The 16,765-nt window shown below is 35.7% G+C and overlaps 1 pseudogene; it reads right to left on the reverse strand.

The window, feature by feature from the left end:
- The window catches only part of LOC133879069 (dihydrolipoyllysine-residue acetyltransferase component 1 of pyruvate dehydrogenase complex, mitochondrial-like), a 39,545-nt pseudogene extending 24,338 nt beyond the window's left edge, over positions 1–15,207 (reverse strand).
- Between the last annotated feature and the right edge of the window lie 1,558 nt (positions 15,208–16,765).

Consider the following 16,765-nt stretch of genomic DNA (forward strand, 5'->3'; position numbering starts at 1 on the left):
AACTTACACAAAAATAATTAAATCTACTTTGGACCCAACAATACAAGATTAATCACTCACTTCTATTGTTTTTATCCAATATGGAATTCTATGGTATCTGAAACTCTAATATATTCAAAACATAGCTTTACAATTGCAAACTCTTTTTTTTTTTTTTTTTTTTCCTTCTCCTTCTCCTTCATATTCATTTTGTTTTTACATGTCAAAAGTGAATGTGAGGCAACCACGCCTCATTTATTCATATACATGTTCATGCACATCATCTATTCTCTTGTAGATGCATTAATTTCTTGTTGTATCTGTCTCTTGTGTTGTCTCTTATTTATCTGTCATGTAAATCTATAATTTTATAGGATATAATAGCTCGCTTTGGTAAGCAAGCTACAATGCCAAGAGACTTCTTCACCGATTTTGTTAAGGTGGCTCAGGATGAGGGCCGACACGTCACTCTCCTTGCAGAACGGCTAGAGGAGCTGAGTTCTTTTTATGGAGCATTACCAGCTCACGAAGGCCTCTGGGACTCTGCTACTGGTACTTCCAATTATCTCTTAGCACGTCTGGCAGTTGAGCATTGTGTCCATGAGGTGTTTTTTCCTTACCAACTTTCTTATTTTAAAATGAATTCATTTGGACCAACATGGTTTAAATTTTTCATTACAACATATATCACCTTTGAGTCATCACCTGGTGGAGTCAAGCTATATCTTTCGTTTAGAAGGATCTAGTTTTCACAAATTTAGTTTCTAATTAATGAACTTAGGCTATCATTATTGCTCTTTAAAGCATATGGAAATTGATTTTTTTTTTTGTTCACATACATCTACGAGTAAAAATCCATAATCCTGATTGCAGGCATTGAAGAAATGGAGCCATAGTTACAAATCATGCAACTTGGTTTGGGATTTTTGAGATGAATTGATCCTACCTACCATTTGTGGAGATGGCTCCATTTTCTTGAACTTCTCCAAATATTTATCCTTTCACTAGGCTTGTACATAGTGTGGGCTCATTTAGTTTTAATGCAACATTGGAGTACACCCTTTTTCTATGTTCAAATGTTCCATCAGTGAATGATGTTTTATAAATCATAACAAATTTGAGTTTGAACACAGGCAAGAGGACTTGATGTGCTGCCCACAACCATTTCTCGGTTTCGCAATGGAGGTGATAATGAGACAACAGATTTACTAGAGAGAATGGTTTACCCAGAAGAAATTACCCATTGTGCTGCTGGCGTTAAATGGTTTAAGTATCTTTGCCTGAGAGCTAAAAATCCTACTTGGGATCAGGGCAGCATGGCATCTCCAGGTGGATCAGGAGAAAGTGAAAAAAAGCTAGAGGAAAATGAAGCAATTCAGAAGTTCCACTCGATGGTGAGGACATACTTCAGGGGACCATTGAAACCACCTTTCAATGAGGAAGCAAGAGAAGCTGCTGGGTTTGGCCCTCAGTGGTATGAACCACTTGTTGTCAAGGTTAGCTCTAGAATGGAAACAGTATTGTAATTAGCAAAAATATTCTGATAAAGCTTGTTTAGGACACTGGAATCGCATCTTATATTTCTCCTGAATTCTTAAGAGGCAAATGCGTTTTTCCTTCTTTCTTTTTTTCCCCTTTATTTTAGAGCCCACAATGGGGTCATAGATTTAATCCTAAGAAGCTGTTTTTGAATGCATAGAATAGTGCCTTTGAATCTGGGTTGTTTTGATACAATGTACGGTTTTAGGAAACGTTCTGTTTTTCTTGTTTAGTTTCTTATTTGTTTAGCTTGTGTGCAGTTATGCTGCTTGTTGCAATTTTGAACTCTTTTTGCTTATATTTTGATGACCTGCACAATAGGTCGTGGCTGACAAAAAGATAAAAACATCTCAGGTCTAACCAATCAAGCCCTAGTTCATCAACTACTTTATTTATTTGCTTAATCTTTTGTAACATAAAAGTGTACCGTGCAACCCATATGTGGGGGGACTTGGAAGTTTGTACACTTAAGATCGTAATATATCACTATGCTCTGCAACCAACGTACGAAGATTGAGATCAAGCTTTGGTCTCATTTAGGGAACTACATAGACGGGCAATACAATGAACATTTCACCAACATCACCATCAACAACAATCAATAATGGCAGGCAAAAAAATTATTAAATGCTGCACATACAAGAATTAATTCATTGATAAAGATGCTTATTTTCCGTAGTTTTTTTTTTTTTTTATACATCATTATTCTGACAAATGGAGCATATAGCTACATCATTGTGTTTGATGAAAAAAATCAGAATCTTGTAACAGTTGTGTTTTCTTGTCCAGAAAACCTCAACGCAATTGTCTTAAACCTCAAAACATTAGAAACCTGAAAATCGTGCAAAACCTCATGGCTTATGCACCTCAACAATTTGGTTCTCTATGGGGAGGTTGGGTTCAAGGAACCAACAAAAAATACCGTAAGCAAGATGGTAAAATGGAGGGCTACTCCAAGAAGAAAATTACATACTAATCTGAAAAATTCTGACTAAATTTTGAATTACATCCTCCACCATGGTTGATCTCAGGGTAGTCCCAATAGGTTTATTCGGGGCTTCTCTCATGTTATTACAAAAGAAGTCTTCAGATATCACTAAAGTTTGAACTCAAAGCTGAGAGGAATGCACCTGTAGGATAAAATAGTGTTAACCTGAGAAGCAAGTAGTCATATAATATAAAGGGATAATTGCACCGTTGGTCCCTGTGGTATACCATAATTATTTTTCACTCCCTATGGTTTAAAAAGTTCATAGGAGGTCCTCGTGATATGCAATAATTACAAATCGATCCCTGGCGTCAAATTCTGTTAAATTTTTTAACAGATTCCGTCAAATGCCACGTCAGCGACACGTGTTGCCATCTTATTGGCGACACGTGTCCACTGTAATAAAAAAAATATAATTTTTTTAAAAAAATAAAAATACTTATTTTAAAAAAAAAAAAAAAAAAAAAAAAAAAAAAAAAAAAACTGAATGAAGGGGCCGGCCACCCCCAGTGGCCTAGGGTGGCCATCGGGCCACCCCCAAAGGGGTGGCCGGCTCTTTTAGGTCTTTTTTGTTTTGTTTTTTATTTTTTATTTTTTTAAAAAAAATAAGTATTTTTATTTATTTTTTAATAAATTTATATATTTTTATTACGGTAGACACGTGTCGCCATCATATGGCCTACACGTGTCGCTGACGTGGCATTTGACGGAATCTGTTAAAAAATTTAACAGAATTTAACGTCAGGGATCGATTTGTAATTATTGCATATCACGAGGACCTCCCATGAACTTTTTAAACCATAGGGAGTGAAAAATAATTATGGTATACCACAGGGACCAACGGTGCAATTATCCCTAATATAAATGGGAATGGAACTATGTTATCATGGCCCTCCAGGTGGCCTTTTGACTGCTTATATAGAAAATCACTTGAATGTGCAATAAGCAAGACAATTAGAAAGTAGTGCATATTTCAAGTCTGAGCTTCACTGACGGCCAATCTCAGCAAGGGTTTAGATACTCCATGCACTGTCATTCAACAATGACATCATGTCACATTCAAGGAAGAACGTCATTTGTCACCAACGGCATCATGACACATTCAAGGAAGAACATGGCCCGTCACCCAATGTAGGGGCAACTTGGTAGCCAACTCTCTGCTAAGGCCTCAGCTCATGATTGTTCAAAATTAACATGACTACAAGACCAGAAGGCTTGAGAAGAAAGTGAAATAGTTACTATTGTCCACTGTGTAAAACAGTGTTTGCAAGATTAATCATTTATGAGGCAGCATCCTAAACCAGAAGAGATGCTGATTGGTCTTGAACACCATCTGGAATTTGAAAAGATTCATATCAAACTTTGTTGAAAAGTAAAGATTGTACCTCCAACTTTGCCATCAAAAACACGGTGATCAGTGGATAATGTTAAGTTCATTTTAGTGACAACTGCAGGCCTCTCGACTCTTGGGTAAAAAATAAGTCATGTCATCTAATTTGGTATTAGAAGCATAAACTATTAGTATAGAAAGCTAGAAATATTTTACCTTCACTTCCAATTACTGGTTCAACAACTTTGTTGCCTCTACCAACAGCAAGGATACCGGCCTGAGAAGGAAATGAACAAATTTATATAAGAGACAACAACAACGTGCAACATCAACTAAATGTAGAGCACTACAGTGTCAATTTTCTATCCTTGTTTAAAGCCATTTTCTATTATCTGTAAATGAAAAAAGAAGATGACGGAAAAAAATAGATTTGGCAGTGTAAATTCCCATCAATCTTTCATTTAGATAGGCTACATTCAAAAAATGGTAGAGAGTTGTTTGCTACGAATTCAAAATGAAAATTTTGAGCTGAAAGCAACCCAAAATTATGTGCTCTTAAATATTTGAAAATGAAAAGAATAATATCAATTTTAACACAGAGATCAAATAATTTTACTAGAGGGTCTCTGTATTCTAGAGCTAATATCATCACTATTTAAGTTATTGACCAAACAAAGAAATAAGTAAAGTTAGATCACCTTAGAGAGAGAGAGAGAGAGAGAGAGAGAGAGAGAGAGAACCTGTGGGGGGGTTTATTATTGCACAAAAATTGTCCACCGGAAACATTCCCAAGTTCGAAATGCTGCATAAAGATTAAGAAGGAAAGTTTAAAATTAATTCTTTTAACAAAATGAATATGTAATTCGGTTCTAGTATAAAATAACAATTAAAACAAGAAACTTGTGCAATAGGTTACAGTTGAAAACAATCAAGGAACATACAATATATTTACCTAAAACTTCCTCCTTATATCTACAATAATACACAGGAACATCAGTAAACAGGTATGCTGCAGAATTTCAAACATATATCTACAATACAATTTCCCAGAAGGGGGCATGTTGCTAATACAAGCCAGTAGTGGAAATGAACGTCCATAGTAATCAAAGGACTAATGACAAGCTAAAGCTTTCTGGGATGATAGAAAAGACAGAAGTGACTAACTCCATGAAAATGACAATAACACCAAGAACAGGACTTATTCAAGACTAAAAAGTAATATTTTCATTGCTTATTCAAGAGATTATCATGGATTCCGTACAACTAAAAATAATATTTTCATTGCTTATTCAAGACTACCTTCAGATCAAGCTGACATCCACTATTGACTATCTAATTAAGACAGTTCAGATGTAACTGAAGGTAATCATTTTCATTGTTCATTGACTATGTTCAGATCAAAAGCTGAAATACCCTATCCAAATAAAGTATACCATTTTTTTCTTCCATGAAAAGTTACTGACAAAAAATAAAGCAATGAAAGGCTGGAAATTCATGACATATTAGATCATTTTAAGTATACGAATTTTTTTGGCCATTCACTCTGAGATCAACCAAACCAAACAATAGTTGGACGTAGAAAACTAGGATAGCAAAGCACAAAAATTAACAAGTACTAGTAGGAAAAAAAAAAAAAAAAAAAAACAGGATTTTTTACTGCCTTTTGGGCGAATAATTCAGAAAATACGTCTATGTGGGTTTGGGGGCACAGCATGTTTTCCGAAAGGACTCTGACATCAAACCTTTCTTAGATGCTCCATTTTGCTTCTATGTTAAATAAGTAAAATTTGATTTTCAGGATTGACTCTACTACCGACAACAATAAACACCTCCCCACCAATTATACGTGTATAGAGTACTTTACTAGCCATATGATAAGTGATATGTCTTTACCATTGGCTTCTGCTACAGCTTTGATGACAATGTCATTCACTAAAACTTTAACATCATGCTGCTCTGTAATTGAGGAAGTAAAATGAATGATCTGCCAGAGTATATATATGCCCAAGAAACTGAAGTAACAGATCGAAGCTTATGACATACCTTTGAGTTCCTTCCTAAGAGAAAGAAGAGGATCCAATACAACATCTAATAAACATTATAAATATTTTAGATATAGATAAATCTACATTAAAAACTATAGACTTTTCAACATAACAATATAGAGTAGACCACAGAGAATCAGTCTTTCAGCACCACTCACTATCAATTGCAAGTTAAGAACACACACACCACAAACCAAAAAAAAAAGAAATGAAAAAAAAGAAAAAAGAAAAAAAGAAAGAGAGAGAGAGAAAGAAAAACAATGAAAGAAGGAAGGAAAGAAATAGGTGCCAAAAATATTGTCTAAATGCCAGAGGTTGCAAAGCTCAATGTATTGCTATCATTAGCCCGCTATTTAGACTAAAATTCAATTTAAATGTTTTTTTTATAAGTAATTTAATTTCATAAAAGTGTAGAGGAGCACAACCCTAATACACAGAAAGTATACAAGAGAAACCTCCTAATATGGAGGAAAAGATCAAGAAAAAATCAAATACTCGGAAATATTTGAAACGAGCAGACTATTGAACGCTGCTATCTATGTGTAGAGCGATTAGAACAACACATTTTACAGCTCTAACAACGAAGTCTCTCGATCTTCAAAGCTCCTTGCATTCTACTCTCTCCAAATACACCACATTAAACACAAAGGAGCCAACCTTCAAACCTCCAGAGAATTACGATACTCACCTCCTTGCCTTACTCCTTGAGAATACAACAGCTCAAAGAAATAAGAGACCACCTCCACCTCCCAATCATGCACTAGTCTAGTAAAGAACATATTCCAATAAAAATATCTATTTTGGAACTGCATATGATCCGCCGCCCATGCATATTTACAACATGCAATATTCAATAAGTCCAGATAAGAAATCTTCAAAGGGTTGATCCCCACACCACAAGTAATGCCAAAACCTCACCTTTGATCCATCTCCCACCTCATAACTAACAAATTTAGATAAAACTTCCCACCCTCTCCTCATACATTTCCACACTCCCACTCTGAAGGGCCCCACAACCTCCTTAGAACGCCACCCTCCCCTTAAACTCCCATACTTAGGTTCCACCACTGATCTCCACAAAGCCTCCCTCTCCGTAGCATACCGTCACAACCACTTTTCCAAAAGAGCTCGATTAAATTGAATTAGATTTTTTTTACCCCCAATCCTCCTGATTTGATTGAAGTACAAATTGTCGACCACTTCATAAATGGAACTTAAACTCATCGCCAAGTCCACCCCATAAAAAATCCCTTTGAAGTTTTTCAAGTCTATTAGAAGAGAGCCAAATAATATCTCGGCAGATTAGAAAGAGTGCTTCTTATCAAAGTCAACCTACCTCCCTTGGATAGATAAAGCCTCTTCCATCTTGCCAAACAAGGTTCCATTTTCTCAATGATGCCAATCTGAATAGTAGAAGCCTTGTAATAAGCTCCCAAAGTAAGACCCAAATTCTTAATCGGCAAAGAAGCCACTCTACACCCAAGAATACTAGCCAAACCCTCTAAATCACCCACATCACCTAAAGGAACTATCTCTGATTTGGACAAATTAATCTTCAGCCCCAACACCTCTGACTTCTCATAACTTACATTATAGTCATGTAGATTTTTGAATGTTTAGTAGTCTTGGCCTTACACATTTTCTTTTAATTTGACAAGTAACTATCAACCACACAAAAACATTGTTAAACCATCAGATATATATTGGGCATCAGTAATAATCTCGAATGCAGTATTGTAGTATCTTTAACTATCTTCCAAGATCCAAAAGACAGAAAAAGGCACCATAAACAGAAAGAACATTGCTCAAATCTAATTACCATTAACATACCTTGCGAATTTGACTATTGGGAAGATTTTCGAAAGAATCTGACTGCTTCAAGTGAGATCTAGTATCTGGTGAAACTATGGGAGAAGCTTTTAGCGTGGTTTGAGGTGATGCAGGTGCCTTCTCTTCAGATGAAGAGACTTTTGAAGATCCTTTTCCTGCCTTAATTGCAGCTAAAACATCCCCCTTCAGCAGCGTACCATGAGAACCGGATGCCTTTAATGTTGATGAATCCAATCCATATTCTGTAATTAGCAACTTTGCAGATGGACTGCTCCTTGCAACACTTGTTTTGTGAGCTTTAGCTTCATTTCCATCATCATGATGTGTTGTTATTTCCTCTTTGATTCCGAAACCACTGCTAGCACTATTTTTTACAGTTTCAATATCAGCTGGATCCTCAACCTTGAAAACAACGGACGAAGTGTTTTCATATGGTGTAAGTGGCTAGAATTCTAATAAATAGTTTAGGGTATAAAATTTCCATAAAGTAACCGTGCTGGAAGAAACTATAACCACTAATCAATTAATAGCACCTTGTACATTAATTTTCTCTTTTAAGGCAACAAGATAAATTAAAACTTAGATCGCGACAATCTCAGCCCTTACAGGTACAGACTGCGACAATTTGCACCCTTACAGGTGCCTTACTACCAAGCTATAATACCATTAGCTGCAAGTTGCTAAGGGGAAAAGCAAGTTATACAACTGTACAAGCATTATCACACTTACTGTTACTGCAATAGGTTGTCCCACAGCTACATCCTTTGAACCTTCAGGTGCTAATATCTTAGCCAAGTACCTACAGCCAACATTCCACTTAAAAATGTAAGCAAAAGTGTAAAAAGAAACCTATAGAGAGCTTCATTCATAACAATTCAGGAAATTTTTCATCAACAAGAAAGATTGTAAGAAAACTGGCACTACCATTAGAACCAAATGTTGTAAATTCAAGGTTGAAGCCATGATTATATATATTTCAACTTGATTAAAGTCACTATTATGGACACAGAATCTGAGTTTAACAACATTGTCAATGTCCTCCTCACATTGAGCAGACATGCAAAGAAGTAATAAACATGTTGGTGATCTAGACTACAAGTAAATAAATACCATGTTAAGACACGAGCTATGTCACTTTCATATTTAGTATCACCTCTACAACTACAAACCTAGCATAAGGAAAGAATATTACCCCTCTTCAAGACTTTCAAATTCAAGGGTAGCTATGTCTGTCTCTATCTCACATATTACGTCACCCACATCTATCTGTCAGTTTGAGTAAATGATCAAAAGACGTTTAATGCAATTATTCTCTATCCACCAAATCAGAAGCAAGAAGTAGTTACACTAGCAGATTTAAGACCTTATATCGAACACAACTGACCTTGTCTCCTTCTTTCTTTCGCCACTTCGCAATGTTTCCTTGATTCTTTGTATACATATAAAAGCAACATTAAGCATCTACCAGAGGAAGAAAACTTTGCACAATAATCTGAGCAGAAAACAATATACAATCTTCCTTAGAACGCCATCCTCCCCTTAAACTCCCATACTTAGGTTCCACCATTGATCTCCACAAAGCTTCCCTCTCCGTAGCATACTGTCAAAACCACTTTTCCAAAAGAGCTTGATTAAATTGAATCCGATTTTTTTTTTACCCCCAATCCTCCTGATTTGATTGAAGTACAAATTGTCGACCACTTCATAAATGGAACTTAAACTCGTCGCCAAGTGAACCCCATAAAAAATCCCTTTGAAGTTTTTCAAGTCTATTAGCCATGTCTACCCGAATAGGGAAGAGAGACAAATAATATCTCGGCAAATTAGAAAGAGTGCTTCTTATCAAAGTCAACCTACCTCCCTTAGATAGATAAAGCCTCTTCCATCTTGCCAAACAAGGTTCCATTTTCTCAACGATGCCATTCTGAATAGTAGAAGCCTTGTAATAAGCTCCCAAAGTAAGACCCAAATTCTTAATCGGCAAAGAAGCCACTCTACACCCAAGAATACTAGCCAAACCCTCTAAATCACCCACATCACCTAAAGGAACTATCTCTGATTTGGACAAATTAATCTTCAGCCCCAACACCACTTCAAAACATAAGAGACACCACAGATGACGAAGTTTTTCACAATTAGCCTCACAAAAGATCAAAGTATCATCTACAAACAATAAATGCGACATTATAATCTCTTCATTATTCCTCGACCCCACCAAAAATCCTGATAAAAGTCTCTTGTCCACAGTAAAAGACATCATCCTACTCAGTGCCTTCATAACAACCACAAACAACAATGGAGACAATGGATCCCCTTGTCTTAATCCACGCGAGTTGCTAAAGAAGCCAAAAGGAGAACCATTAATGAGAATGGAAAACTGCACCATAGAAATGCAATACACTATCCAATCTCACCATCTCTCCCCAAAGCCACATCTCGTCAACAAATGTAAAAGAAACTCCCAATTAATATGATCATAAGCCTTCTCCAATCCAATCCGACTATCCAAACATTCATTAGCCACCAAGATAGAATCTAGGATTTGTCTACGTCTGATAAACGTATTCTGTGAACTTGAAACAATCTTTCCCAATACCGATTTCAAACTATTCACCAAGACTTTAGAAATAATTTTATACACATCACCCACTAAACTAATGGAACGGAAATCCTCAATCTCTACCGCCCTAACTTTCTTAGGGATTAGGGAAACAAAAGTAGCATTAAAGCTCTTCTGAAACTTCCCTCAGCTATGAAACTCCTTAAAACTTCCATGACATTCTCTTTTAGTACCTCCCAACACTTCAAGAAAAAAAAAAGCCATAGAAAATCTATCAGGTTTGGGGCCTTATCCCCATTGAATTCTCTTACCACTCCCAACACTTCACTCTCCTCAAAGTCTCTTTCCAACCAATTTCTCTCCTCCGTCCGCATCAATGGAAATGAACGAAAAGCCATCCAATTTTGGTTTCTAATTATATTGTTCACAATACAACTATGTAGAAATGCACAATATGCTCCTTCATTTCTGTAGAGTCAAAAGACAGTCATGTTGACAAATAAAGATTCAAAAGAGTTATTTCTTCTATGCGAATTTTCCACTGGAATATGCTCTTAACCAAAAGGCCCTTGAATTTTGCCTCCAACTCTCTTGAATCTTCAAGAAGGATAATCCTCTCCAACTCTCTAGAAATATCTTCCTTCCTCAATCTTTCCACTTTGGTTAAAGGTCTTTCCTCTACAATCATATCCAACTCACAATATCATCCACCATCTCCTTCTTCCGCTTCCCTACATTCTAACTATATTACAACATCCTATTATGCAAAAAAAAAAAAATATGTTATACCCGTGATTTACCCAAAATGTGCGTGTATGTATTTGTGTTTCAAATTTGCATAGTTTATACATTACTTTTCCTTGTTTATCATATCAACTGAGGTCATGCAACCAATATCAAATTCCACTAGACCGGTGGATCGGATTTGATTCTTAGAGCATTTCAAAGTGTTGGTCCTACTTGAAGAATTTGTATACAGTTCTTATCTTTAGCATTTTAGCATGAAGTGGTTGTTCTCAAGAATTGAACCCCCACACTTCTACTTGACAGACTGAAGACTTCTACTATTGCACAAAAAAATAGCCCTCCATGATACTTGATAAACATAAATTACTAGCTTTTTTATTCATAAATATGCTAAACAAAAGCAAGCTTTTGTCAAAAAAAAAAAAAAAAAAATCATAATAAGACTTTAAATGAAGTCAGAAAGGGTGTAGCCCAAGTGGATGGGAAGTACACAAGAGGCATGCAAAAACCCAATTTGTAATTGTTCGCAGAAAATATTAGTTTTCATGCGACAAAGCAGTTGAGTTTTTAATTCTTCCTCCTAAGACTTGGATTAGACTTCTTTCTTCAGGCGGTGTGTGTACCACTTTGATACAAATTCCCTCGCCTACATAAAATCGTTCATGTCAAGACAAGTCAATGAAATCTATCCCACCTACTAAGAATCATTGATAGAATCCTCTTTCTTTATATTTTTCAATGTAAAACAAGATCATAGGATTGATTGTAGGAGACACGTTTTTTGTCAATATTGACCGTGGTTCTCTTAGACTTCTACCCTTGACCCCGGGGTGTGTCAGTTTAAACTAGATTATTTCTGCTGCCGGAGCAGTCAATAATCTTCTCTAGACCATCTTATCCATCTTATTCTTATAATGTCCCCCATAAGTTGCCACCTCTGACTTCTCATGAAAGCAATTTTAGTCGTGTAGATTTTTGAATGTTTAGAAGTGTTGGCCCTACACATTTTCTTTTAATTTGACAAGTAACCATCGACTACACAAAAACATTGTTAAACCATCATATATATATTGGGCATCAGTAATAATCTCGAATGCGGTATTGTAGTCTCTTTAACTATCTTCCAAGATCCACAAGACAGAAAAAGGCACCATAAACAGAAAGAACATTGCTCAAATCTAATTACCATTAACATACCTTGCGAATTTGACTATTGGGAAGATCTTCGAAAGAATCTGCCTGCTTCAAGTGAGATCTAGTATCTGGTGAAACTATGGGAGAAGCTTTTAGCGTGGTTTGAGGTGATGCAGGTGCCTTCTCTTCAGATGAAGAGACTTTTGAAGATCCTTTTCCTGCCTTAATTGCAGCTAAAACATCCCCCTTCAGCAGCGTACCATGAGAACCTGATACATTTAATGTTGATGAATCCAATCCATATTCTGTAATTAGCAACTTTGCGGATGGACTGATCCTTGCAACACTTGTTTTTTGAGCTTTAGCTTCATTTCCATCATCGTGATGTGTTGTTATTTCCTCTTTGATTCTGAAACTACTGCTAGCACTATTTTTTACTGTTTCAATATCAGCTGGATCCTGAACCTTGAAAACAACGGGCGAAGTGTTTTCATATGGTGTAATTGGCTTGAATTCTAATAAATAGTTTAAGGGATAAAATTTCCATAAAGTAACAGTGCTGGAAGAAACTATAACCACTAATCAATTAATAGCACCATGTACATTAATTTTCTCTTTTAAGGCAACAAGATAAATTAAAACTTAGATCATGACAATCTCAGCCCTTACAGGTACAGACTACAACAATTTTCACCCTTACAGGTGCCTTACTACCAAGCTATAACACCATTAGCTGCAAGTTGCTTAGGTGAAAAGCAAGTCATAGAACTGTACAAGCATTGTCACACTTACTGTAACTGCAATAGGTTGTCCCACAGCTACATCCTTTGAACCTTCAGGTGCTAATATCTTAGCCAAGTACCCAGCCAACATTCCACTTAAAAATGTAAGCGAAAGTGTAAAAAGAAACCTATAAATAGCTTCATTAATAACAATTCAGGAAATTTTTCATCAACAAGAAAGATTGTAAGAAAACTGGCACTACCATTAGAACCAAATGTTGTTGTAAATTCAAGGGTGAAGCCATGATTATATATATTTCAACTTGATTAAAGTCATTATTATGGACACATAGAATCTGTGTTTAACAACATTGTCAATGTCCTCCTCACATTGAGTAGACATGCAAAGAAGTAATAAACATGTTGGTGATCATCTAGACTACAAGTAAATAAATACCATGTTAAGACAGGAGCTATGTCACTTTCATATTTAGTATCACCTCTACAACTACAAACCTAGCATAAGGAAAGAATATTACCCCTCTTCAAGACTTTCAAATTCAAGGGTAGCTTTGTCTGTCTCTATCTCACATATTACGTCACCCACTTCTATCTGTCAGTTTCAGTAAATGATCAAAAGACGTTTATGCAATTATTCTCTCTCCACCAAATCAGAAGCAAGAAGTAGTTACACTGGCAGATTTTTAAGACCTTGTATCAAACACAACTGACCTTGTCTCCTTTCTTTCGCCACTTCGCAACGTTTCCTTGATTCTTTGTATACATATAAAAGCAACATTAAGCATCTACCAGAGGAAGAAAACTTTGCACAATAATCTGAGCAGAAAACGATATACAATCTTCCTTTACCATATTATCACCTCTACCACTACAAACGATATACAATCTTCCTTTAACATGAGGAGGAAGCTCAGATGTACTTGTCTTAATCGAATTTTTCTCTTGCACCTTGTCCTTATGTTTCACATTCTGATTTGTTGATTTTTCTTCTCTGACCTCAGACCCACCTGCCATAGTAGCATCGACATTTTGAATATCATCTGGATCCTCAACCTATTAAACCCACAAAAGTTAGTTTTTACAACAATTTAAGTATCTGAATGGTAAATACTGAAACAAAGAAAGACATTGAAACATCAGTGTCACATATTAAGAATTGAGGTCAACGCCATGAAAAAAAAAAAGAAAAGAAGCTTCTAGAAGATATCTGATAAAAAAAACAGATTTTAAAAGATATCAGATACTGTAAAAGCATAATACTTGAACAATCTTTAGCTTTAGCATATAAATTAATAAAATAAGTTCTAATTGTAGCCTAAAACTAAAATAAGAAAGGAGGAGGAGGGACAAAAGAATTTTGTCCTAACAGAATTCAAAATAATTATAATTTCCCCAAAATGTTTTCCAATATCTTTACAAAATGAAAAATGTCCCCTACATTGAAATCAACGGTAGATGGATTTCCATGAAAACAAAAGGAAACCATTGATAAAGGATTATCACAGGTTACCGTTATTGCAATAGGTTGTCCAACAGGTACATCCTTTGAACCTTCAGGTATCAAAATCTTAGCCAGAAATCTGCAGAATTTAACCCATACAAGAACCGATGCATAAAGCATTTTAGGATGGATCAGATTTTGCTATCTTTAAGTTGTTCTAATCAACATATTGTAGTTGGAAAAAAAACGATAGAGGAAAGTGTTTGCAAAGTAAACAAAGGGAAAGATGACTAATCAAGAAAGAAAATATTCTACATTACCCCTCTTCAAGACAATCAAACTCAAGAGTAGCTTTGTCAGTCTCGATTTAGCATAGTACATCACCCAACTCTATCTGTTAGATTAAATCAACGGTCAGGATGACACGAATTCACCAATGAAATTAACAAATCGATCCCCACTACATCAAGAAGAAGGATTTAATTTTCAACAATTATCTTTAAGAACATCAAGCTGAACATAACTTAGCTATAAACTCTCAGAATTATATGAAACTTTTGGTATAACTGACCTTATCTCCTTCTTTCTTCCTCCATTTTGCAATATTACCTTGATTCTGCATGAATGAGTAACAATTAGGATCACAAAACTTCTTGGAAGAAAGAAAGAAAGAAAAATACGATGAAAAGTATGGATAACATTTAAAATCAATTCCTTCCCGCATATATTTTTTTTTGCATGTCTTACCATTGTAGGAGGCAGAGCTGGCATCTGGAGTATTGTATGTGGTGGATCTGCACTAAAAGTCCACTTGGTGATAAAAGTCATAATTAATGATAAAACACACGATTAAGTATGTGCAGCAGATATATTTCATCATTTTATCAAAACCTGTAAAACCGTACTACAAGAAATAAAAACTATTCAGTAAAAGTAAAAGTAAATGGAGTGCAACTATACAAAATTGTGGAAACAATTTCTACATTACCTCGTAATTAAGAAATAAACTTACCATTAAATATATGGAAAAAAAAAAAAAAAAAAACGTCATTGTACTTGGAAGTAATGTTCACTGGGAGAAGTGTAAACCACAAATTTCATGTTCTTAAAATATATAGAACAGTAAATGTGACGTCTCGCCTGGGAATGGAAATGTGTTTATGTGTATAAATGCACCATTTATGACATAACACGTTTTAAAGCCGTTATGGCAATGAACTTATCAGAACTCTGCAGTTAAGCGAGCCGCTGCGAGAGCAATCCCAGGATGGGTGACCTCCTGGGAAGTCTGATATGGGGAGCCAAAAGCGGACAATATTGTGTCATTGGGGGTGGATCGTTACAAATGGTATCAGAGCCATTGCCCAGCCTGAGATGGTGGGAGCGTGCACAAGCCCAATGAGAGACGCCAGCAAGGACGCTGGGTCCAAAGAGGGGGTGATTGTGACGTCCCACATCGCCTGGGAATGGAAATATGTTTATATGTATAAATGCACCCTTTATGACACAACGCGTTTTAAAGCCGTTATGACAATGAACCTATCAGAACTCTGCAGTTAAGCGAGCCGCTGCGAGAGCAATCCCAGGATGGGTGACCTTCTGGGAAGTCTGATATGGGGAGCCAAAAGCGGACAATATTGTGTCATTGGGGGTGGATCGTTACAGTAAAGGCATAATTTGCTGTTGCTAATTTGTATAGAGATAATAACTTCACCAAAGAAAGGCTTTCACTAATATGTCGTCTATATTGGTTGTAACAGTAATCACTTGTATCTGGAGATGTACAACAGATTGGGCTGTAGGAGCTTTTAAAATGCCAAAAGTAAACCACCTGAAAAATAAGAAACTCTTGAACATCAACTTATGGTCTTAAACTAAGGCAACCTAGCCTATAATAAATGACATAGAAGTCAGAAGATCAAAATATAATCCTACTATAAACTTTAGGCACAATCTCCATTTAATTGAAAATTCTATTTGAATTAATGAGCAAAAGTCCAGTCAAACTGGAGCACAAAGTGAAATGCATCCCAAAAATTGTGCACATCTAAACTCTAAAGGGTGAACCAATCTAATATCTCATTGTGTTTTTATTTCAATCTAATCTAATTAAACAACATTAGGAATTGATGTTTGGAGTGGAATCATTCAACTGCCAGATCTTTTAATTGATTATTTGAAGACAAAATGACATATTGGAAGCTTTTGTGTAACAGAGAATTGAACCAAATGAATACCAATAATTAAAATGATTTGAGCCTCCCCACAATATTTAATCCAATATCACTTGGTGCCAGTTTTTTCTGTGCTTACACAATGGAAAATGAAATACCCAGGTTCATCATTTCATCAACTGTTTATGCAAAACCATGCATTATTAGAAATGAAGAAAAAAAAAAAAAAGTAATTCACTTACTATTTCTCCTAAT

Source organism: Alnus glutinosa, chromosome 10 (assembly GCF_958979055.1).
Source record: "Alnus glutinosa chromosome 10, dhAlnGlut1.1, whole genome shotgun sequence".
NCBI lineage: Eukaryota > Viridiplantae > Streptophyta > Magnoliopsida > Fagales > Betulaceae > Alnus > Alnus glutinosa.